At 33.7% G+C, this 24,859-nt stretch overlaps 1 pseudogene; it reads right to left on the minus strand.

The window, feature by feature from the left end:
* Window positions 1-2,695: 2,695 nt before the first annotated feature.
* LOC149543495 (uncharacterized) lies at window positions 2,696-21,839 on the minus strand (annotated as a pseudogene).
* Window positions 21,840-24,859: the final 3,020 nt, after the last annotated feature.

Below are 24,859 nucleotides of genomic sequence, written 5' to 3' on the forward strand. Positions count from 1 at the left end.
CATATATCATCATGGTCGAAGGATAGTACTCCCTTGACCTAAACACTACCGTGTCCTCCTGCAGCATAGACATGCAGAGTGTCAATTTTTCTAGCCTGTGATGTCCCTACAATGGGCATCTTCCCTTGCCTCCCCCTAGTCTACCTTATTTTGCATGATCGCTATTCGGCGCAGGTGCCAATCAACAAAAATATTGATCCTCATAGACGACATTCTGCGGAGCCGTTGATCCATGTAGACGATGATCTACGGAGCCGTTGATCTGCCTATAAGCCTATTTCTTCTCTAATCCCACTTAATCATTCTTAATCCCCCTCATTAGCCTAAGAGTGTGCTCACACATGTGTGACTACACACTCTTGTCTCTCACTCTTATTCTCAAGTTTGCTCACACATGTGTGAGCAAACTTTGAATTCTTGACCATTTGCATAGCTTGCATGTCACCTTATGTGGCACCTACTTGGATGCCAGCTCACCATGCCCTCCCTCAAGCCTATAAATAGAGGGCTTGTCTCAAGCATTTACATCTCATTTTTATTGCATTGTTATCATGTTGGTTTGAGATTTGAGTTTTCATTCATAGTTTGAGCCTTCAAGGTAGTTTGAGCTTGCATTAGTAGAGTTCTTATAGTGATTTTATAGGTTCATGCTAATCATTTGGTAGCTGATTTAGTTTGCATCTTACATTGTTCATTTAGTTTTCTTCATGCATTTGCATTTCCATTCCATAGCTTACATTCTTAATTAGTTTCATTTATTGCATATCATCTTCATTCTTGATTGCTTTCAAGAATGGCTTTCTCCATAGCCATTTCTTGAAGTGTTCTTCATCCCACATAGCTTAGGATCTTGGTGCATTTTCATTCACATTTTCATTCACACTTGCACTAATACACTCAAGAGATTCATTTATTGTTGTGTTTGGGAGAGCACATCAAACATACCCCCATCTTAACACACCAACAAGGCCTCTTATGGGTGCCTTTGTTCAGCTGTAGAGGTGGTTGGAAGATTGTTAGTTGCTTAGGGTTGCAAAACCCAAGCAAGCATTAGTTAGTGTTTGTTCCTTTCATTTTGATGAATCTTCGATGCAATTTCAAGGTTTTTAGCTAATGTTTTTTTGTTAACCCATGTTCCTAACAGGTCATATTTTCTAGCACACATGAGGGTCTGTGGAAGTTTTGTTAAGACTTTGTTGGTTCTTTGCATGATCTTAATGGTGAAGGAGATCTTATGGGTAAATTGATGGTTGCCATTCTTATATGCTTGAGGTAAAGCTCTATTTACTGTATTGCTATGCATAACATTTCAATCATTCTAGTTGCATTTTTTAATGGATTAGCTACTGCACACAGGTTTTCTTACTTGTTCATTTTGAATTTGTTGTTTGGGCTCCATGTTTGATGCTACCATGAAGATAGTACCATGAGGAGGTATTGCAATTGTCATTTTTGCAAATACCCAGATGGGTTTCTGTACATTACAACAACACTTTACTTTTCCTATTTTTCTATGGTTCCACTGAAAGGAATACTTTTGATCTACTTTTTATTTTATGGTTGAACTTGCTTACTACTATCTCTTTGATACATTTGATGTTTTTTGAAGTTTGAAACAACAAGTTTTTCTCATGTAAAAATTCACAAGTCATTTCCTTTAACAAACTCGAATGGGTTACTTATGCTTGAACCAGCATGGGTATTCACTGTGTATACTCCAGTTATATTTTGTTGTATTGTGCTCACTACTGCATACGAGTTTGATCTTTTTATTAGTGCATTCTAAATGTGATCCTGCATTGTGACAAAAAACCTAGGTCGGGTTTCTCAGGAACTACACCATACATTCAATCTTTGGCTTGCATTAATGGGTCGGTTGAATCAAATTGACCTTAAATGGTTCAAAATTGATGCCATTGGATTTTGCTTCTTGTCCACAGAATTGCAGATTAGGAAACTGTGTTTACTTTCTCTTTGGCATTGATGTGTTCTCTGTTAAAATTTTGTCATTGTATTTCCAAAATAAGGAAACATGGCTTTTAGATATTCTTTGAACCAGTATTTGTTGTGGGTGCTTTACTTAACCCAAGCACATAATCTCTCATAGCCTTCAACTGTAAACCTTACACTATTGCTTACAGGTATCTACTTCAGCTGACCTACATCGCCCTTGATCCATGATACTTTCCTCATGAATTGGTTTATTTTATCCTCTAGAGTAGATAGTGAATGCAATCAACTATAGTCTCATCTAAACTATGATTTCCCTCCAAATTGACAAAATTGTGACTGATCCATTGATGAGTTTCAGCCATGTTTTTTTTTTTTTTTTTTTTTGTGTTTTAGGAATCTTCAATAGTAGCTTGTTTCTATGTAGAGTTTGTATTAATGAGCATATGAAATACCTTGCAACTATGACACCTTGTAGCTATGAGTTATATGGCTAGCTAAATCAGAAGCTCTCTTACAAATAATCAATTCCCCTCACAACCCATACTCTTGATATAACAGTCGTAGGCATTATGCTTCTCATGGCTCCATCTTCACATTCTGTGGCTCTTACAGGTTGGTCTTGCAAAAGAAAAACTATCATGAAAAGATATCAAAATGAAAGGAAAAGAATGCTTTCTTCTTGATACGAGACAACTTTGTTCATAGCAACCATCATCTCTATACTTGCAATCTTTATTCTCTTTTAGCAATATTTGAAATTTGTCCCATTGAAGGAATTTTTGTCTCTTTTCATGACTTCATTATTTCTTGAAATGTACAAGAACAGACCTTTTGTTTCCCAATATATGTTTACGATCTATCAATGCTTGATGCAAGCAATTGTATGCTTTGCTCAAGAAACTTTTCTTGCATCATGTTCCTATGTTCTTGAAGGATCTACATAAGGAATCAACATGTTCTTTTGGCAATCCCAATTGTTGTAGCTCTCGAGAAAGGGCTCCTCATCAAGATTAACCTTAGCAACATTAATGATCAAGAAATGGAAAACTAAAATGCATGACTTTATATTTGAGAAGCCATCATAAGCTTTACAACATTTCCATAACCAAAAGAATCTTTGACAATGCATGATCAATTCATTTATTTGAAAAAGGTGACGGTTTGCCAAGAGTAATTATTTCAGGGAGTAGCCAATTGGGAATATTCAGACTGCCACATATTTCAATGTTAACTTTAATCTATCATATTCAGAGTTAATTTACGGAATCAACATTGATGTGATAAAAACATATGCATTTCACTTTTTCATAATTGGCATATAATGGTAATCTCTCGGCATGCCCTTGTATTTTATCTTGAAGACATTGCACCATTTATTTGTTTTGTTGCCATCATCTTTTCTTTCCCTATTTTATATGCCAAATATTGTTGCTTTGATATAGATAATGATTGTATATTCTCTTAGTGTCCATTTATGCTGACAAAATAGTCATTCTTGTATTATATCATTGTTTTGTCCTCTAATATGCATGCTTATTATTTTGGATTTTTTGATATTTCATCATGATATCAATCATTTCTTCTTTGCCATAATCTTTTATATCATGTGACATATCTTATGAGGTTCGAGCATGAGCTCATGACACTCACAAATGATTTTATTTCTTTCAGGACTAAATGCCAATATCACTACTTACTTTTCTTTCATGATGAAATGCATTGATAGATAAAGTATGTATAGGAATAGAGATATACGGTCATTTCTTAGATCCCTTGGGATCTAACATCAGTTTTCCCCTCTTTTTGTAGCTGCTGGAGAGTGTGGAGCTTGAAGCTGGATGAGTGCACCAGGGAAAGAGTTCATAACCAGTCAAAGCAACAAGCAATGATTGGTTATCTCTACTCTTATTTATTTCATTCATATGTATCTATTTGTGTATTTTCTTATGAAAGAAACTTAGTAGCTACACTCACAGCTTATGTGAGATTTTTTCCTTTCCAGCATATTAATTCATTTCATTGTTAACCAAAACATCAATGTATATTTGAAAGTAAATAATACAAGGACATTTCTATTGTTTGAATGAAATGAATAGCACTTTTGTACTTTCATTGCACATATGTGTAAAATTTTACACATGTGCAAAATTTTAGTAACAATTACACTTTACACTTATCACTGGGTTAGTGCTAGCTATAACTTAATTGATCAATGATGGGACCATATGTTAGTATCTAGTTTTGGTATGTTTTATGGTTATTTGGAGGGTTTTCACCCTTATGTTTAAAGAATTTTTATCATATCTATATAAAACTATAAGTGATAGTCTTTGCTATGGTTTTTGAAGATGCATTATGGTTTTATAATTATAACACTATAGTTAGAACTAATGCTTGACAAATGAAATTGTGTCTGTATAATGATGAAAATGTTTCTTTCTTCCTTTGAAAGCTTTTATAGGGTAGGTTCCTATAGCCATATGTCATGAGAAAAGATTAGTTGTATCTACGTGTAATTCTTTCCATGAAGTTATTGAGATGGATATATGTTTTGAAATGTGGTATATGCACCAATCTCTTGTAGGAATAAGTCAACAAGGAACTAAGGAAGCATGATCAAAGAGTTATGACATATTCATGATGCAACAACCATGTCCAAAAAATTTATCAAAAGATCAAGTCAATGCAACTATAAACTATCCATGCATAAATCCAAAATCATGGCATGTTATATTTTTGGATGACTTGCTCAATGAACCTGTCCTTGAATTAATGTACCTCATTAAGTCTATGTTAAGTCCTCGTTATTAAAGGAATTTTGATATAGAAAGTTATTTTTCTTACAGAAGATATAAATAAGTTGTTTATTTTACTTTAATAAGAGAATTGTAAAGTCGATTGTAATCTAGTAATAGTGATTAATATAGTTTTGATGTTACATTTGTAAGTTTTGATGATTCAAATATCAATAAAATGATATTATTATCCTTTAGTACTTTGTCTTGAGTACTTATTCATTCACTCATCCTAGGGGGCTCACTTGGTGAGTGAATCTAGTTAGTAGAAGTAGTTTTTCATTTCTCTTAGAATAGATAGAACTTTTTTTCTCCTATTACCATTGGTAACAAAACTATTGGTTGTTCCTACAACATAGGAAGACAAAGTAGAATCTTGTTTGTATTTTGATTCCCATGCAATAGATTAGATTTCCAATTCTATACTTAAGTTAAACATCTTCATTTCCATTAGTTTAGTATTTCCTTTTTCATAGATTAGTAATGGAAACTAGGATGGTTTAGATCATATACCTTGTAGATACCTTTTTAAGTATACATCCTTGGTTGATAAATTAACAGAGTTCAATGGGTTATTTTGACACTACTTAAGGATGTCAAATCCATAATCAATGAGTGCGATCTCTAGTTTCCAAACCAATTAAATGACCAAGCAATCAAGATTACAAAAAAACATAGAACATGAAAATAGCAACACATAACACATTATTTATCTCGTGGAAACTTGACTAGGGTAAAAACCATGGTCTCTAAATTGATCCTGACAAAGCATGCACTCTTTTGAAGTGCACTTGGTCAAGAGATTATCCCTTCTAGAATATTACAATGACACTATTAGGTGTCACCCTATTAGGAGATTTTGATAGACCTATTAAAGTCTTGCCCTATTAGGAGTAGCCTGGTTAAAGGACTTTGGAACACAAGTTAATGTGTCACCCTATTAGGGGTTTTATACAAAGAACTTGTTAGGGACTACCCTTGATGGGATTTGTTATTGTAAATGTTAGTAAACCATAGGAAGTGATATAACAATTTAGCTACTACACTTAGCTTGAAATAGATCCTTCTTTAGCTCTCTTGACAAGTCTAAAACTAAGCTATGTCTTCCCTTAGCTCTACAACTTCATACTCTAATCACTTATGTGCTTGGTTCTCCTTGCTTAAGCACATGATATACCTTATTTTGTTTGGATTTCTCACCTCTCCCCATCATGATAAATCTTTAAAGATGGCCTTTCTTTTATCAATCTCCTTCCCACTTTAAGATTCCACTTTAGCTCATCTCTTTTGGAACTCTGGATATTCATTTGGAAATCTATCCTTTACTCTTTCAACTTGATTTTTTCTTATAATTTTCTCTTGCTTCACTTGGAAGTCTTGATCTATTAATTCAAAATTTGGATTCTCACCCTATTACTAGCTGGGATACCCATTGCAACAGTGTCTTTAGATGTAGTATGTTCCTATAAAATTCATGGGTGTCATGTGTCTTTGATGACTTTATCTTGTTGTAAATAATTCAAATTCAAATTATTTTTTATGTTCCTTGATCTATTCACCCATCACCATTAAATGTTATATTGAGTGCACAATTGCCCTCTACATGACTAGGCACTCATGAGTTCTTTGCTCCATGCTCATCATGATGATTTGGCCAATCCAACTCACTAGTCAATGTACTTTCTCATTCACTTGTATCCTTCTTATGCAGACTTCACTTAGCATACATTGTCTAAGTGTATCACCTTTTTCATTGCCTCTATTAGGCTTACACATCTTCTCTTCTCTAATCACCCTTGTGAATTAGATTTGCACATTGGTGTGCTTTTTTAGCTCCAACTAATAATATTGTTAATGCATGTGTAAGATTTATATCAATAACTATGTTGTCATTAATATCAAGCCTTAATTGGCTAGACAATGTGATAATTTAGTAGATTTTCATATCATTTGATTGATGAAGAGGATTTGAAGAGAGTATGATGATGTAAGTGTTGATAAGTGTATGGTATTCAATGGGCATTTGAATGAGTTAGACTCTTAAAATATAATGTTGGTTTGATTATTTCATATAATTTTATTAAATATTGGAATCATGTATAAGAAAGATAGTTTGGTTGGTGGATGAAGGAACACAGTATTAACCAAGCTACTACAATTTTCATTGAGGACCTGAAGGAGAATTAAAGAAAGTGTAGTGTCAACTAAGAAATTTTAGTGTTAACCAAATCTAGCATTGACCAAGCAAGATGTAATGTTAACAAGTAAAAAAGGAAAAAAAAAAAAAAAAAAAGATTTAATTTGAGGCTGACATTTGATGAAAATAAATATTGTTCAAGAAGTTTCAAAGATAAGGATGAAGTTTTTTATGAGATCAACAACTAGAGAAATTCAAAGAAGATCTAATGAAGGAGATTTAACAATTGGAAATAGAGCACAAAGTTCAAGGTGTAAGTTTATTTCATAAGTGTCTAGATTCAATGTACATAAACCTAATGAAGGTCTAACAATTATGATTAAGAGAAAAAATCTTGAAGATTCTATAGGAATGGGAAAAAAATTCTATTTAAAGGATGAACAAAATATTTATTGTTATTGATTATATTGATTAAGTTAATTTTGAAGAAGTTGAATAATTAAGGACAACCAAGCATAACATTTTTGTTAAGATAAGGCATAGCAAGTGCCAAGTCGGTGTATGAAAAGTGTGAATTAGTAGAAGATAGAGATTAAGTGACACAAAGGTCTAAACAAGAAAGCTAGTGCTCAACCTGATAGATAATTTGATTTTTACTCTATTGTCATTTTAGCAAGAAAATCTCTTAACTAAGTGGAGCTAATAGTATTTTGAAATCCTATATGGTAACATTTTTTTGAGTGTCTTGTAAGTCCTGTAGGCCACTCTTTAGAAGTTTCAAATAATGGACAAGGTCTAGATGATCTTTGGTGAAGATCCTCTAACAAGGTCACATTAACAATGTGTATGTATCCTTTAACAAGGTTGGCTCCTAAAAAATCTCACTTTTGAATAGTGAAAATTTTGGGTTGCCAGCTCTCAAGTGGTTTTTCTCTTTATAGGGTTTCCATGTTAAATACTTGTGTCAATTTGTGTGAATGCTTATGATGTTGCAAATTTGTTTCATTTTTATTATTTATTACATTACTACAACTCAATATAAGATGAAAGATAACTTTGATACTTGGTATATTAAGTTGATAGTTTATTGCAAAGTTTATATCAATTTATACTTTGATGTTATAACTAGTTATCAAGTTACTGATCTACTAAAAATTTAAAGTGTTTAAGTTGGTGAAAAGTGTTTTAAAGGCCTATAGAATAATTATTTATAACTAATTCCCACCCCCCCCCCCCCCCCCCCCACCCAAGTTAGCTAACATTTGGTATTAGATTTGAGTGCTTGAAGGAAACATTTGAAGGGACTAAAGCTAAAGATCTGAAGATGTATAAGAGAGAGATAGTGAAGTTGAACAAGGAGAACTTATCCTCATGGAAAAGAAGAATGAGGTTGTATTTTTTGGAAATCTTAATGGGAAACAAGATACTGAGAGGGGGTTGAATCAGGATTTATCAAAATTTTCACTAATAAAACAGTTTACTCTATTCACAGCTAATCCATCCCATATCTCAAATCTGATACCATATAATCATAATCATGTAATTCTAAAATGAAATGTATCTAAGCATAACATCCATGAAAACATAAACTCACAACACAATGATTTTTGTAACCCAAAAACACTTCAAGTTGAAGGTAAAACTGGGTTGGGGATGAAATCTCTACCACTGCAACAACAAAGTTCTCCTACTAGGGCTACAATTTGATCATATCTGATGATCTACCCTATAAGGGGTCTACTCTATTAAAATGTTATAACATTGTTAGGTCTTACCCTATTAAAGGATTTTATACTTAAAATAAATTAAAGACTCTATTAGGAGATTTAAATAAGGCATAATGCCTTGCCCGGAGATCCTTGGAACAAGGATTCATTTCAAACCAAGATTTTTTTTTTACAAGTATGAATGCACATGTCAAAATCATACATGGATCAAAAAGATTGCAATAGAATACTTAACCACCACCCCAACAACCAACGAATCTTTGAGTGCCACTACCCAAATTGACACACTCACAATAGGAAATAGAAATCCAAAATGTCAACAATACGAAAAATCTAAGATCTATCAAGACATGGAAAATTAAGTAAACCCAATGGGTACTAGAATCAGAAAAAATTGATCCTCAAAAACCAATGGAGACGCCCCCTATTTTTTGCGTGAAGAAGTACTGCATGTTGCACAAAGAGATACCTTTCCACGCAAAGATGTGCACAATGGCACAATGAAGTGTTTGGCTATACAATTGAAACACCCAAATTGGTATGGGGTTCCACATGAAGATTCACCAAGCTACATGAAGAATCCTAGCACACCACATGAACAATTTCCTTCTTAGGCAAGAAAGCACAATTTCGCGTGAAGATACCAATCAAAAAACTAGAAAACATAAAGGTAAAAAGTTAACAAATAGATTTCCTCGACATTGAGGAGTATTGAATCCATGTAGATCAAGGAAAAAACACGTGAGTGCAATAACAACAAGATTCCATGAAACAAGATATAGGACCATCTATCCATCTAAACCAAAGTAGTAAATTAATGTACTAAAAGCAACATCACAGTGAACAGAAGCAACATTACAATGTACATAAACACCATCTCAATAATTGAACAACCAAACTAAGTACGCAGTTCCTCCCAACCATCAATAGCATCATAAGACCATCATGGGCTCTAACTATCCCCCACGCATAACATCCCAAGCCACCGATCAGATTGTCAGTACTATCATAATAGGGATTTCACTATTAAAACATGCTACAATACAAGCATAAGGAAATCTAACATGCTAGAAGCCAAGCATAAGATAATCCTACAAAGTAGATAACATCACCTATCATATACTAAACATCATAATATGAGAATGCATCAAATAAACTAATAGTATCTAAACATAATATCAAAGCATTCCAATGAAAGCATAAATCACATGAAAGCATACCCTAGAACCCGAAGTATCTAGTGAAAACATCCAGCAATGGTCACACTAGGATAAAAGAGCATCTCTGTACACCAGTCCTTAGCACGGTAAAGATAGCTATGCCTCCCAACCATGTAGAACTCATAGGCCCACTCCTACCATGCTAATGGAGAAAATGATCCAAGCACAAACACACAAAAAGACACAACATCCATGGCTAACACTCACACCAGGTAGTATGATGGTTGTAACCAAGAACCTAAGACAATACAAGTAGTATAGGTCCTGGTCAAACACTCAAAAGGCTACTAAGTAGGGGCTGACATCATGGAGAGTTGTTTGGCATCAACAAGCCCAAGCTCAGATCGTGTAGATTCAACTCCCTCAACGGAAAGGCTCTAGCACAGAACATTTTTCATTATCTTAAGTTTTATTACCATCAAGTGTTTTATTTAGTTATCACTTATATAAAGCTTCCTCTGCCAACCTTTGGTGCCATGATCGTCAAGCTGCGAGATATAAGCCCCCTCCATATGCTACCCTACCCTACCCATGCTCATCTTATGACAAGTTCCCATGGGCATGCATATTCCCAACCCAACCCCAATGATCATAACTTCCAAAAGTACCACAGAAGATCGAGCCTCACAAGTCACCTAAGAAATGTACATGCATGTACTCGTGTGTGGCACACCACCATCACAAAGATCATAACACAAGGACTAGAAGAGAACATAATGCAAAAAGTCACTCAACAAAAAATAGACTCGAGAGGACAGATTCTACACAAATCCCAAAGACAATAAAACCATACATCATGAAATCACTCAACTGGCCTCAATTCAAGAGTACGGATGTGACATGCATCCCAATGCAAACATAAAAGTGCAATTAAACATTTGATCAATATCCAAATGGATAATCCAGGTCCATGACCCAACTCGTGCCAAGAAAACCTAAGAAAATAGGGTGACATACAAAATGAGGTAAAAACCCCAAATTTTGGAAAAACTTCAAGGTTAAAACCCATTTGGCCTTTGGGTACAAAAATCACAAAAATCCAAAAATAATCAAGTTCAAACACTCTATGCAAAAATGGCCAGCATAACAGCACAAAACCCCAAACCCTCATCCCAAAAAATAGGGAAATGCTCGTACCTGACCAACCGGGTAGAACCAACAAATAGAAATAGAGGGGAAAATTAGTTCTCAACCTCTTAACAAATGGCTACCAAAAATAGAAGCTAAAATAGAGCATAAACAATAAAACAGGAGAGCCTTAACTCATAGCCAAAAGGGCAAAATGCAAACCTGAACCAGAAAATAAAAATCTCACAAAAGTAGCTGGAAATTGTGGCAATCCAAGGTCTCCTCGAGCTGGATCCAACGAGACCAAACTCGCGACAATCCCAAGCCTGTAGCTCCTGCAACGAACAAAATAGTAAATCCTCATGAAGAGGATTTTGGGTTTTACTCTCAAACTTTCTAATTCAAAAGTGAGAAGTGATGAATTAAATTTCTTTTTGGATATTTATTCACTTTTTGAGTGAATAATTGATTAGGGCAAATCACCAGCCAAACTAGTTAAACCCCAAATTGACCCAAATGAAAAAAGGCTATTCCTAGAAATAGGAATTCATTTATGGCAAAGCTACCAGACATTATAATAAATCAATTAAAAAGCTCAAAAACCCAAAAACATAGAAATTTCCTTAACAACTTTCACGATAATGCGAAACTCTAAATGTACAGACATGCTCACTAGTCTAATCACATAATGCAAATGAATTCAAATTTAATAATCACCAAAAGGTTTAATCAAACAATTAAAATAAGGACATGTTGACCATATAGGGATGACATTGGTAAAATATGAATAGCTAAATCACTAACTCCATGTGCCACAACTAGGGATATAAATCTTGCACACTAAACAACATGATCAAGTGCAATTGCATATAATAACATAGTTCAAGCAATAAATGCATTAAATCGCCTAATTTAACCATTTATTTAATTATATTAAAATAATCTATTTACATCACTCACATTTGCATAAAGCATAACAACGTAGGAATGAAGTAAATAACCATAGCATTAAATCCATCACCTAACATAATCATAGATATGTCCAAATATTGAATAACTATATATTGTCATAAAACATGCTGTCATCTCAAAATGGCATCATCATGCAAATATGATCAACTGCATAGCATAGTAGTCTAACATCTATGATACTAAAATCCAAGTATAACATCTAACCCTTAGGTCATCTCACATGTAAAACATAACACAGGTAACAAATATCTCTCAGATCAAAATATAACAAGGTAAATATCCACAACACATAACCAATGAATCCAACAAGGACAATCCATTCCTAATTATTTAAGCATTAATAATGGTTTTTTAAACAACAATAAGGAGGAACTTAAAACACATAAGAAACCACAGTCATAAACTTGACTAACCACTGCTATAAGAACCTAGTCTAGTGTAGCATGGTAGTAGTACATGGTGCAATCTCTGCACATATCTCAGGGTAATCACAGAACAACATCATGATACCACATCGATCCTGATAACCATTGGCACAAACCTTAGTGAACTATAAATCATATCATAATCTCATAAATTAGCCATAAGCATAATCAAATCAGTTGATACACAACATAAATCCAATTGCTTCAATGATGTACACCACTCATGGTCAAAATCATGATCCCATCTCAACAAAAGATCAACAAGGTTCCATCCATCAAGATGACTTATAGAAGTCAAATGGGAGAGGCACTACATAAGGTCTATTAGAACCACTCTATTAAGAGATTTTTCCTGATTCAATATATGATCCTTCATTTTTCTCTGAAAGTTGTTTATGGATCTCCTTTCTTTAAAATATCAATCTAATCTCCTTATTTGATATCTCTATTCTTTCATTCATTGCTCTAGTTTCTTTGTCTAATCTCCTTTTAGAATTAGCTTTCCTTCACTCTATACTTAGCATATTTTCTCCTTCACACTTCATCATTCATCAGCTTTATCACAATCCATTATGATCTTAGGTCTAACCCTTCTTAAATAGGTAATCGTAGAAAGTTCTAGATTAGGATTAGTGATCCACATTTCATCCCTTTTTCATTTTATCCTTCTAATTTTCTTATTCGTTGATCTTCTTTTCTTTGGACTAATGCCTTTTGAAAAAATGTGTAATCTTCTCTGTAATTACCTCTCCAATTTCTAGATATCATGTAGAAGTTGGCTAAAAATTATTGACATAAGTGTTTGTGCAATTACAAACTCATATGTCAAAACTAGTTTACTCAGCACTTGAATGTTTTGACGCTCAGTCATAACTAACATTTATGTTGTCACTTAGCTTCTTTATGATTAGCATATATAGACTCACTTGGCATTAACTAACTTTAAAAATTATTGGTCTCTTCTATGTTACTCGACTTGTATGTTGACTCAGTCTCTACTGGGGTGCTTGACAACCTTTGACTTTCTCGGCAAAACTAAAATATAAACAAGCCCTTTGTAGCTCGGCCTTCTCTAGATGGCTTAGTCTCAGTGATGACCATCCAATACTACCTTGGAAATGACTAAGTGTTAAACACTAATAGAAAATTAGGCTTAGAGATCAACAATCTCCCCCTTTGACATTAGTGGAAAAATACTTTGTCATGACTTATCTTTCCATGCAAAAATAATGCTCCCCCTGAGACTATAACTCAAACTTTGACACTTAATCTCTACTATAAAATATATACATGTATGTAAACTTTGATGTTGATTCATCTTATTTCTGTCTCTCCCTTTATTACATCTAGCTCTGATTGATTCAATGACTTGAATATGAATCTCTATCTGAGCAGCTAGATCAATTAAGCTCTTTGTTGTGGAAAGATGTGTATATTTTTTTGTTAAATCTTGAGCTATAGATAATTCCCTCATAATTATCTTAGTGTGGGGTAGTAGCATCAATTGAATAGAAATTGATTTATTTTGTATGCCACTATCTCTAGCCATTAACTTGGCTAATCTTTGTTGATCATATATCAACTGATTATATGAAGGTGAGCTCGAACTTACATTCTTACTCAATGAAAGTGTACATGCCTTCATATCTACATGTATCATATCAATAGATTGTTGATTATCCAATGTGAAGAACTCAACATCACAAAGATTCATGTATAAAGAATGAATTACCTTCAAAATTCCTTCCAAATGAGTGGTAAGGTTAGAAATCTCGACTTGCCTAATTGCAGGTTTTGTTGAAAATTTCTACAAAACTTTGTGCTCAAAATTCTACTTAGACCATCTCATCAATTTATTATTGGTCTCTATATCATCTATCTAAACTTTATTATCTATATATACTAACTAATCCAAAATTGGATGTTGCACATTAACATGAAAAATCTCAAATGCATCAACAAAAATATATTTGATATTATACAATACTCTTTTCTTTTTGTGTTCTTTTCTCAATTGTTCTTTCTTTGTCTTGAAATGTAGAAAGGTTTTCAATTCTTCCATTTGTTCCAATGTCTTGTTGTTAAGGTCATGCATAGGTAATGTGATTCAATTATCTAAACTCGTTTTTTCCTCTGATGTATTATCTTGTTGTTTCTTTATCTGAGATTGAGAGGTTCTATCACTAGGTAGTGATATCTGCAGTTGTTTTCCCTTTGCACTCAAGCCATGTGAGTTCTCCTATTGAGTTATTTTAACCTATTAGATAGGTGTAATAGTTAAGTTCTATGTAGGTATGGAACTCAACAGTTGTATAAGAGACTGGATAGCCTCTTGTTCTTTGGGTTTTGTTGCCTTTGTTGTCTCTTTCTCATCTGCTACCTTTCTCTCATCTAGTTTAACATCTGTGACATGGGTGAGTTTTGGAAACACAATTATTGTCTTGCCCTATTTCTTAACACTCATGTTAGAAACCATTATTACTGATGTAACATTAAAACCTTCAATACTTGCACTCTCAATCCTTGGATAGTCTTGTATTTGTAATAAAACTAGATTGGTGCATGGTAGAGATGTATATGATTCAACATTTTTTAGATCTTCCTCAGTCAACAAATTCTAATTCAATGTGGATGAATTATGAATTCCCTTAATTGTGATAACATCATGTTATTCACACCTTCTACTAATTTTCTTATTTCTTCTACAAGTTTAGCAACTTCTGTTGTATCATCCTCATCTTCCTTGACTTCTTCTCCCCTCTCTTCTTCTTCTTCATCCTCTTTGTCAGCCAATGAATAAGCAGTCCAAATGCTTCCTAACATATACTTATGATCTCTTTCTCAACTTCATGAGCTTTATTCATCAAAATTTTATAAACCATCTCCTTAGACATAAATCTCTTCATGAGATATTTTAGGGCTATATGTAACACCCCACCAAGGAACCCAAAATAAATTAACCTAAAGTTTCACTAAGTTTGTCAAGCATTTTTTTTTTGAAAGATAATAACAACAAGAGATAAAATATAGCAGAAGCATTAACTCACATATATAAAAACCATCATAAAATAGATTACATCTCTTCAAGGTTCCATGACATTGAATCACATTTAAGTTTAATTAAATGCTAAATCCAATATATAACAAATCCACCATCAAAGAAAACTACAAGTATATATCCACCTAAAAAATATACAATTATATAAGATGCCACTTGGCAAGAATCAAGATGTTTAATTCTCCATTGTACAAGTCACAAGGTATGAAAAGCTCAAAGAATAAACATCATGGATATAATACATCATCTCATAAGATCTCTGATAATCAAATGCATACAACAGAGTATAATCAACCAATAGAAATACAAGATCAGAAAGAAAGGTACAATTGCACAAGCACATCTAGTTGTCAGATCTCAATGGTATAAGAAAAATGTACTACCACCTGACCTCATGAAACCTAAATAGTCCACTCCCACCATGCTGAGGAGATAGTCTCAAGTCCCAAAAAAATAATAAATAACAAGTCATAACCAACATCTAGGTCAAGGAAATCCTAATAGCAATCTATCCCAAAAGGTACCAAGACACAAGTATCATCTAATCCCAGAGGCAACAAAGACATGCAGGAAATCAACTATGTAAATGGGCAAGTGTCATCACATAAGCTAACTCTAAGGTTACCCTAGCAACCTCTCTAGACTCCAACTCCCTAGTGTCTCTATGTGGCACCAGTATTCTCTCATACAGACAAGGCATACTAATGAAGCAAAGTTGCAACCAAGCATCCTCTCTACTCCTATCCTAGCCTATACTAGCACTCAAGGCATGGGCAAGGAAAAATATTGATTCTTATTAGTTCATTTTAAACCTCTTAATGAAATTTTATCACTTATTAAAAAAATTTCCAATGGGTTACCCAGGAAACCACTTAGGGCTTCGGCCTCCACTGCAAGCCACTTCCCAATGTACACATAGATTATCTACCCTAGGCTCATAAAAGTATAAATCAAAGAATCACAATTTTCACCTCGGCCCTTTATAAGTGGTTGGAAAGAACCTATAGATAAAACATAGTAATCACCCAGTCCTTTTCAAGCAACTAGAAAGCACCTAAAGACAAATCATAACATTCACCTTAGTCCTATGCAAGCAACTAGAAAGCATCAGAAGACAAATCACAATAATCACCTCAGTCTTATACAAGCAACTTAAAAGCATCCAAAAAATAACTGATCGAAAACTCAAGGGTTACATTAAAAAAAAAAACACCATTTGCCTCAGTTCTATACAAGAAACTGGAAAACATTAACAAACAATAGATCAAATCTCATCATAGAAAACACGTGACACATCACCATGGTTGGGTATTAAAAATCATGACCAAAAACTAACCATAACATCATCATAGAGCTAAACCTCCCAAGCCTCTGGTAAACAACCTGAATTGTCAAACCTAAACCCCAACATGAAATACAACATAGATCACATCATAACTTTAACAAATGTTTTCATAGTTCGTTAGGTTTTCCAAACACAAAGATTTGATATACAACTAGAATTTCAATGTTCATTACCAAAGTATTAGAACTACTAAAGTTTTCAAATTATCAAATGATGTAATAAATATTCCCTAGTATTAAAAATCATTTTCATTTATAACTGACTCATCTAAGAAAAATCTATTTTTTATTAAAAGTAATATATATATATGTTAAATGTAATTCAATTTATGAAAATCTTCAATTAAAAATTTATTAAAATCTAATACTAATTATTAAATTATTATTAATAATTATTAATAATCTCTAATAAATAATATTCATTTATTTATTATCAATAACAATTATTATATACTATACCTTAGGTTTAGACTCAGACAAAAATTACAAATATTAACATTAGTCCCAATATAGGGCACGCAATGAGTGGGAGAGGGAGCAGGTCTGGAGATTTTAAACTGAGGGTTTTCTGTAGATGGAGGAGTGTTACAGGGGTGTCTGAGATTGGTGAGGGGGAAGATAATGATAATGATGAGGATGATGATGTGCTTGGCAGTGAGGGTGTTTGTTTTTACAAGCTTTTGGTGGACTTTTCCCTATTGGATCCAGCTATCTTTTTGTCCCAGTGCTCTCCATTTGTTGGTTTGAAGGCAGGGGTTTTTTAGACATATCATCTTGATCTTGTGTGGTACAATTCAGCTGGGATTTTTTTCCATTGGGTTAGAACTCGTGTTGGTTGTGGCCTTCATTGTTTGAGAAGGATGTGTAGAGATTAGGGTTTGGTCTTTGGTACCATTCCTGCTGGTGATAGTGTTGATGGGTTCCTCCAGGGTGTCACTCTTGGTTGGGGGTAGCCTTATTTTGAGGGTTGTTGTCTGATTTTTGTCAAGGTTGGTTCTGCTCTTCTACGGCTATGGGGAGAGAGGTTTTCCCCCAGATTCATAGCTGGTTGTGATGGTAACATGGGCAAGGGTGGGGGTATTAGATTTCAAAGCTTGTTCCAAGAATCTCATTCTCCCTGGTTCATCTTACCTTGGAACAATATTTTTTGGATCAAGTCTTTTGGATCCTGTGTCTTCCCAAGCTCTGGTGGGGAGTTTAGCTATCTGCATAGTACTCCTCACTTTTATGCTGGTAAAGACTGGGTTGGGATGGTTCCTCACCCCCTCCCTATGCTGGAAGGTATGATGGGTTGCTACCTTTGGGGCAATCTTGGGTTGTGGAGGCTCATGCGGCTTGTCTATCTTGGGTACTACTAGTTTCAAGCATTAGGTTATTGTGCCTTTATGCCAGTTGATCAAGTTTGGGTTCCCCTACTAGTGGGTGGTTGGTTCTTTGTTGGGAAGGTTGTTCATTGTCTTCTCATTATGAGTAAAATGTTGTTACAAAGGTGGTGGGCTTGGATGTTTGTCTCCATTCCTTCTCGCATGGCTTCTATGGAGGTGAAGCTATCTCCTATTGAGGTGGAGATCTAGTTTGAGTTGCTAGTTGTGGAGGAGACTCCCACTGTGGGGGACATTCTCAAGGTTGCTACTTTTGATAGGTTGGGGGGTTGGTGGTTCTATCTTCCTAACCTTGATGTTTGGTTCCTTGTTGGGAGGTCTCTCCATTATCCTCTCATTATGAGTAAAATTTTGTTATAGAGGTGGTCGACTTGGACTTTTTTTGCTACTCCTTCTTGCCTGGCTTCTATGGAGGTGAAGCTATCTCTTGTTGAGGTGGAGATCTAGTGTGAGTTGTTGGAGACTCCTATGGAGGGGGACATTTTCAAGGTTGTTGCTTGTGATAGGTTGGGGGGTTGGTGGCTCCACCTTCCTAACCTCAAGGTTTTGATCTTCTCTCCCCCTATTTCTACTGTGGGAGACCCTTTCATTATTAAGGTGGGAAAGGAGACTGTTGTGTGGTGGAAGATCTTTGAAAGTGTTTGCCTGAGAAAGGAGCCAAGATGGTTATGGATCTTCGGTTCTAACAGAGAAGAAAGGATAGGTAGGTTGTTGCCTTGTTTAGTTGTTCAATTTTTAGGGTGATGAAAGGACCTCATTCTTCCTAGTTCTTGTCTTCTTGTGATTGGATGTACGCTGGAAGTTTTAAAGGGCTCATCCAAGTCCTTGGTTCTTATTTTTGGTTATGTTTCTTAGCTTGTATGGGGACTTGTCCCAAGATGTGTCATTCTCAGACCTTTGTCTTTGACAGAGGTAAGTATATTGTAGATCCTTGTTGATCCTGGATTTGGCATTAGGTGCTATTAATTATATTTAGTAGTATCTAGTGTGAGTTGTTTGTACCATGAGCCAGCACCATCTTGCTAATTTTCTTAATCAAAAACAATTATTATATACTCTAATAACTTAAATAATTAATATTAAACATTATAAAAAAATATTTTAAAATTTGATATATTTTAAAATACTAATTAAAAAATCTAAATTAAACAAAACTTACCTTTTTTGAAGCCCATGGTTTGTTTTGTCGTCGTGGTAGCTCTGCTAACACAATAGCAGAGTACTACCTATGGTAGTATCTTCTACTACAATAGCAAAGTTTGTCATATGGCAGGCCTTTAAGGCCATTGGCAACACTCTCACAGTTGTGCAGGAGGTGGAAGAAAGAGGTGGGGGGGGAAGTGGGGGTGGTGTCCCTACCTCCCAATAAAAACATAAGAAATCTTTTTTTAATCAAAACAAATTTTAGATCCCTACCAAATTTCAATTTTAATTTAGTTTATAAATTTATAATTATCACAGTAATTAATGTGATAATTATATTTATATATTTATTTTTTTAAATCTCCCATATAGATCTAATATAGAAACCCATGATAAACAACCAAAATAATTTAATAATTCTGGGTTTTCTTTTCTAACCCATAACCCAATTTTTTTAACAATCCAAATATGAAACCTCAAATTAACAAATAAGGGTTTCAAAAAGATGAAATTCATTCACAAACATTTTCAAAAACAAAGAACAATAGATTCACAAACAAGGGTTTCAACCCAATTTAAATTATGAAAACAATTTCATTTAGAAATGGAGAAGACAAAGAAATCAAAGAACAAAAACTACTGCACAAAACCCACAAGATCATACTTGGATCTGATGCTAAAATATTGAATGTACAGAGCTCGCAAGCAAATCTTTTTTCTTTCAGAAACCCTCTTCTCAAAAAGTGGCTCCTCCAAACTTGTGTGTGGAGAAATGAGCTCTAATTTCCTAATAAAGAGCTTTTCCCAAATTAGGGCTTCGATTTTGCAATCACGTGAAACCTTTTTCCTTTATTATTTTATTATATTTTAATTTCATGTGTAAGCTTTTGCATTTTAATTAAAATAAACTTATTAAAAAAATTCCTTTCTCTCTTATTAAATTACAAGACGTCTTTAATATAATATTTATTAATTTAACTAATAATGTTATTTAGAGTTTATTATAAAAATTTAACTGCTAAATAAATTATTATTAAATTAAATAAATATAATTACACCTAAAATTAGAACTTTAATTAAATCTTTAAATTTAATTTTTTTATTTAATTAGTTTCTCAATTAATTAAATATAATTAAATATAGATTCTTCTTTATAAAATTTTCATTAAATTATTCTTTTGATTTGATTTAATTATAGCTAAAAATCATAACAAAGCCATAAAACCAAATACGAAAATCCAATTTACGAAACAGAGTACTAAATCAAACTCAAGGGTCAAAATCATGAATTCATGCTTTCTAGGAAAATTGGCTTTAGGTTAGGATTTGGACTCAAGAATTATCTCCCCTCTTTTACGATTGAGATACTATGATAAGAAATGCTCATCCTAGTAGTTTAGGGAAGTCGATGCCTGATACATGCAATCTGCATAAAATTAGAGCATGTACAAACACATATAATCTAAACTAAATAGGCAATGGCAGGGAGTGGTGCATTATGTAGATCCTGATTAGCAGATGACTACGAATGCCTCCCTTAACCACATCAAAAACATCATACATGAAGTAAAACATATAGGTATACCATACACATGCAAGTATAGGGTAAGTATCCATAGAAACTGCATATAAATCATTCATCTAACTATCATCATGAAATAACTAAAATCACTATAAACATCATACAAAATGTCATCATTAAAAGGATAAACATAAACACATAAAATAATTGAGTATCAAGTAGCTCATCAAATATATCAATTGAGTATGAAATAATGTCTAAATCAAATTCAGTAATCAAGTACAGCTAATCATAAAATTTACCTAAAAGAATCTAGCAATCTAATATGAAAAGTCAACTAGGGGTAGAAATTACACTATAATCATATGTGTCTTCCCTAAATCTACCTTTTTTTGTGCTAAAGTGGTCTCCCTAATCTATCTTTTAGTTGCTACTATCCACTTCCACTTAGCATCAACTTTATTATACAAATTTCCTTGAATGCCTTGACCGAACTCTATAGGTGTAGATTTGAATTGTATCATCATATGAATCATAGCTTTTCAAGCGTCTCTTGGTATTCTTTATTTAAAGAATCAATATTGATTGTCATTAATGCTTCTATACTAGCTGACTCTTTCATTGTCTCATATACTTGGTCAATAGTTGTTGGAGATGGTCTGGGTACAATCTAAAGTTTCCTCAAATCATCAGACTTTGTTTCTTCATCATCTTCCTCCTCATGTGTCATGACCAAATTTCTCCTTAGCCTCTTAGGTAGGTTTCTCTCTAGTGTCTTGTTCGGCTTCCTCTTTGATGGGCTTCCTTTCTCCTTTCAAGTTGGGGACTAAGCTACCTTTGACCTTGTAATTACTCTTATTTTCAGCTCTAGCTCAAGTATTGTAACAACCTTCTTTAGATCCTCTTTCATAGTTGGATCAATAATTAGTACTTGATTTTTCTTAGTTGCCATGGGCTTGACAACATCGATCTTTTTTCCCTTATATGACTCAGCTTCAGATTTAGCTTCATCTTTGAATTCCTCATCCTTACCTTTTTCTTCAGTGATCTGAAGTTGACCTTCACCAAGTTTACCCTCAAGATTCTTCTTCATTTTTCTTATATGTCTTGGGTACTTTTGTTTATAATGTCATTCTCCCCTTGGTTGTGTCATATGTGTCGAATGGTTTGGTATTCACATTAATTTCTTCAAATAGCAGTGTAGTTAATGTTGTTGTCTTCATCAACATTCACTTCATATTGCATGAGCCTTATCCATGCAACCCTCCGTAGTACTTTCTGTGCATATATAAAGTTTGTATCTACCATGAAGCATATATCATCAAAATAATTGTCTACAATTGACTTAGGTATCATCATTTGGTTCTTCATATTGTTCTTGAATTCCTCAAAATAATTATCCATCACAACTTCAAAATTTTCTCCTAATTGACTTATCAAGTCACTTATCTACTCAATAATTGTTCTACTTCTATCCCATGAAACTGTTCCTACTGTAGGGAATGAATTATGTATATAGAAAAATATACGAGCAGGTAGGTAACCAAAATTTCATGATGTATTCTTGGCTTTCCTTATAGCTCCAAGATTCTCTAACAATTTTTTTAGTTGCATCTTAGCAAGATCATAACAATGATCCATCTTTTCAATTTTATATCTAAGGTCCACTGCAATGTAAGGCACACTATTTAGTTGGCTTGACTAATAGAACTTGTATGCAGTCACACATAGTACAAAATCTATGACAAGGTCATCAATCCCATCGATTGACATGCCATGACCATTCAATTTTTCCTTCATTTGTCTCTCAACAACATCCCTTACAACACTTCTTATTGACTTAGGTCTATCTTAAGTAGGATAACTAGTAACTCAGTGTATGCTAGCCTTGTTAATGTTAATTGGTCCACCTTTTAATCATATCTTCATATCATGTACATAGCTAAACATGATCTCTATCCATTCAAATTTGAAAACCTTTGGAAAGGCTAGGACGCATGTCATCCCTTTCTTGACAATTATCTTATGTTCATCCTTCAATAGTCCATTATTGACACAATTTTTCATATGATACACAAGGTTTGTAGTCTCCAATTTCTCCCACTTTACACATATAACATGATCATACATCATGAACCATCAATACCCTCAGTGTAATTAATGATAGGGAACCAAATTCATCACCAGTCAATGCAATATTTGAATGTTCTTTGAAATTTGGTGGGGGACACTAATCATTCCTCACAATCTATAGATTTCTCTCCTTTAGCATTTCCTTTGCAGATGTAGATGATGTCATCTCTGAACTAGGGTTCAAACAAATTTACTTAAAATAACTTTGAAAACAACTTAACTTGGCATATAAAAATTAACTTACAGTTATCCTTCAAATTGTTAATTACACATTGTGTTTTTCTTGCTATATTGTTGAAATCTCTTTTCAATCACTTTTGCACTGAAAATCACTTGGTAAAATGAAAATGAATATCAAAATTTGATATATACCTTCAATATGTCCATTTTGATCCACAATAAATTCATTTTTTCTCTAGTGGGTGTACAATAGATGTCTCGACCTTCACAAGTTGTGTTCATGATTCTTTCATTTAAATACTCAGTCACTATGACCTTGCTTAGTCTATACCAATTCGCTCAGCCAATACATCAGCTCAGTCGATGTAAGCTCTTAGTCTATATTGAAATGCTTGGTCAATGTAGACTATATTACTAATGCTTGACACTTGATAGTGAAACATATTCCATTGCCCAATACTTCTCTTAGATTTGTCCTAGTGCATCTTGATTAATGTTGATATGGACTTTTAATCAATTTTCTTTTTAGGAACAAGTGTATAATATTATATTTAAATATACAATCCCTCACATACCTTTTTGCTTAGTTAGATGTGGTATGATCACCTAATCCATTGGATTGGGTGATCTCATCTTTTCTTTCTCTACTACATCTAGCTTCTACTATCTCTTTCCATATTTTTTTCATCTCAACTTTCCCTTTTCCCATATTGCTTTCACAATTTTGTGTTGGTTCTCAGGTCTTGCAATTTTTACTCACATGTCCAACCTTAAGACAACTAAAACAAACTAGGTTTCTATTCAACCATTTCTTGTAATTACCTCTTAAATGTGTCTTAATGCAATTCTCTAGAATGTGCCCATACTCTCTACAGTAATGACAATTATACCATGTGCTATAATCAAAATTGTAAGAGTTACCTTTCTTGGGTGCATGTTTTTTCTTTTTAGATGTCCAATTAGCTTTTTCTTTCAATCTACATTAATGACCTCTATGTCCATATTTCTAAAAGTTGTAACAATATCCTCTAAATCTAGGTGTAGTAGGTGGATCACTTTTCTTTGTCCTCCATTCATGTGCTTGGATCACTTTTGTTTCTTGTAATTAAAATAGTTGCTAGTAAATTTACCTTTTAGGTTTTGCATACCATTCTTACTTCTACAAATGTTAGCAGTATGTCCAATTTTACCACAATGATGAAAATTAGGCCTTACTTTGGATTTTTTCATTTCTTTTCTCTCCACTCTTTGATGACTCTCCTTCATCAATAGATGAAGAATGCTTGACATATCCTAGACCAAAAGTATCACTGGACGAACTTGGTGATCTCATTAGTTTTTCAAAGTATCTAATAGCTTCACTAGGTTTGTTCATTCTTTCCAAAAGTTCTTTCTCAATCTCAACTCATTCCTTAAATGATCATTCTGTAATCTCAAATTTTTGATCTTCGTGTCCTTTCTGTTCAACTCCTGATTTGCAAGAAATAACCAATTCATCATATCCAATTGATTGCTTGTTAGCTTCTACACATCAAATGATCTGTCCTCAAGTCTAGTAGCAATTTTTCTTTTGTCTTCTTCATCCATGATCTTGCCTTCATCTTTCTTCTTTTGTTTAGTCTCTTCACATAATCTCACTGATTGAATATCTTGTTAACTCTTGAGTTCTTTGACTTCTTTGTTCAAAATGTTATTCTTATCTAGTAGATCTACAATTGTTGCATCACTATCATTAGTAATCCCATTGTTAAGAAATGCTTGTGTATCAACTTCCTTGTAAAGTTTGTCATTCTGTTAAAT

This window comes from Cupressus sempervirens, chromosome 8, assembly GCF_028749045.1.
Source record: "Cupressus sempervirens isolate cs-2001-9-10 chromosome 8, ASM2874904v1, whole genome shotgun sequence".
Taxonomy (NCBI): Eukaryota; Viridiplantae; Streptophyta; class Pinopsida; order Cupressales; family Cupressaceae; genus Cupressus; species Cupressus sempervirens.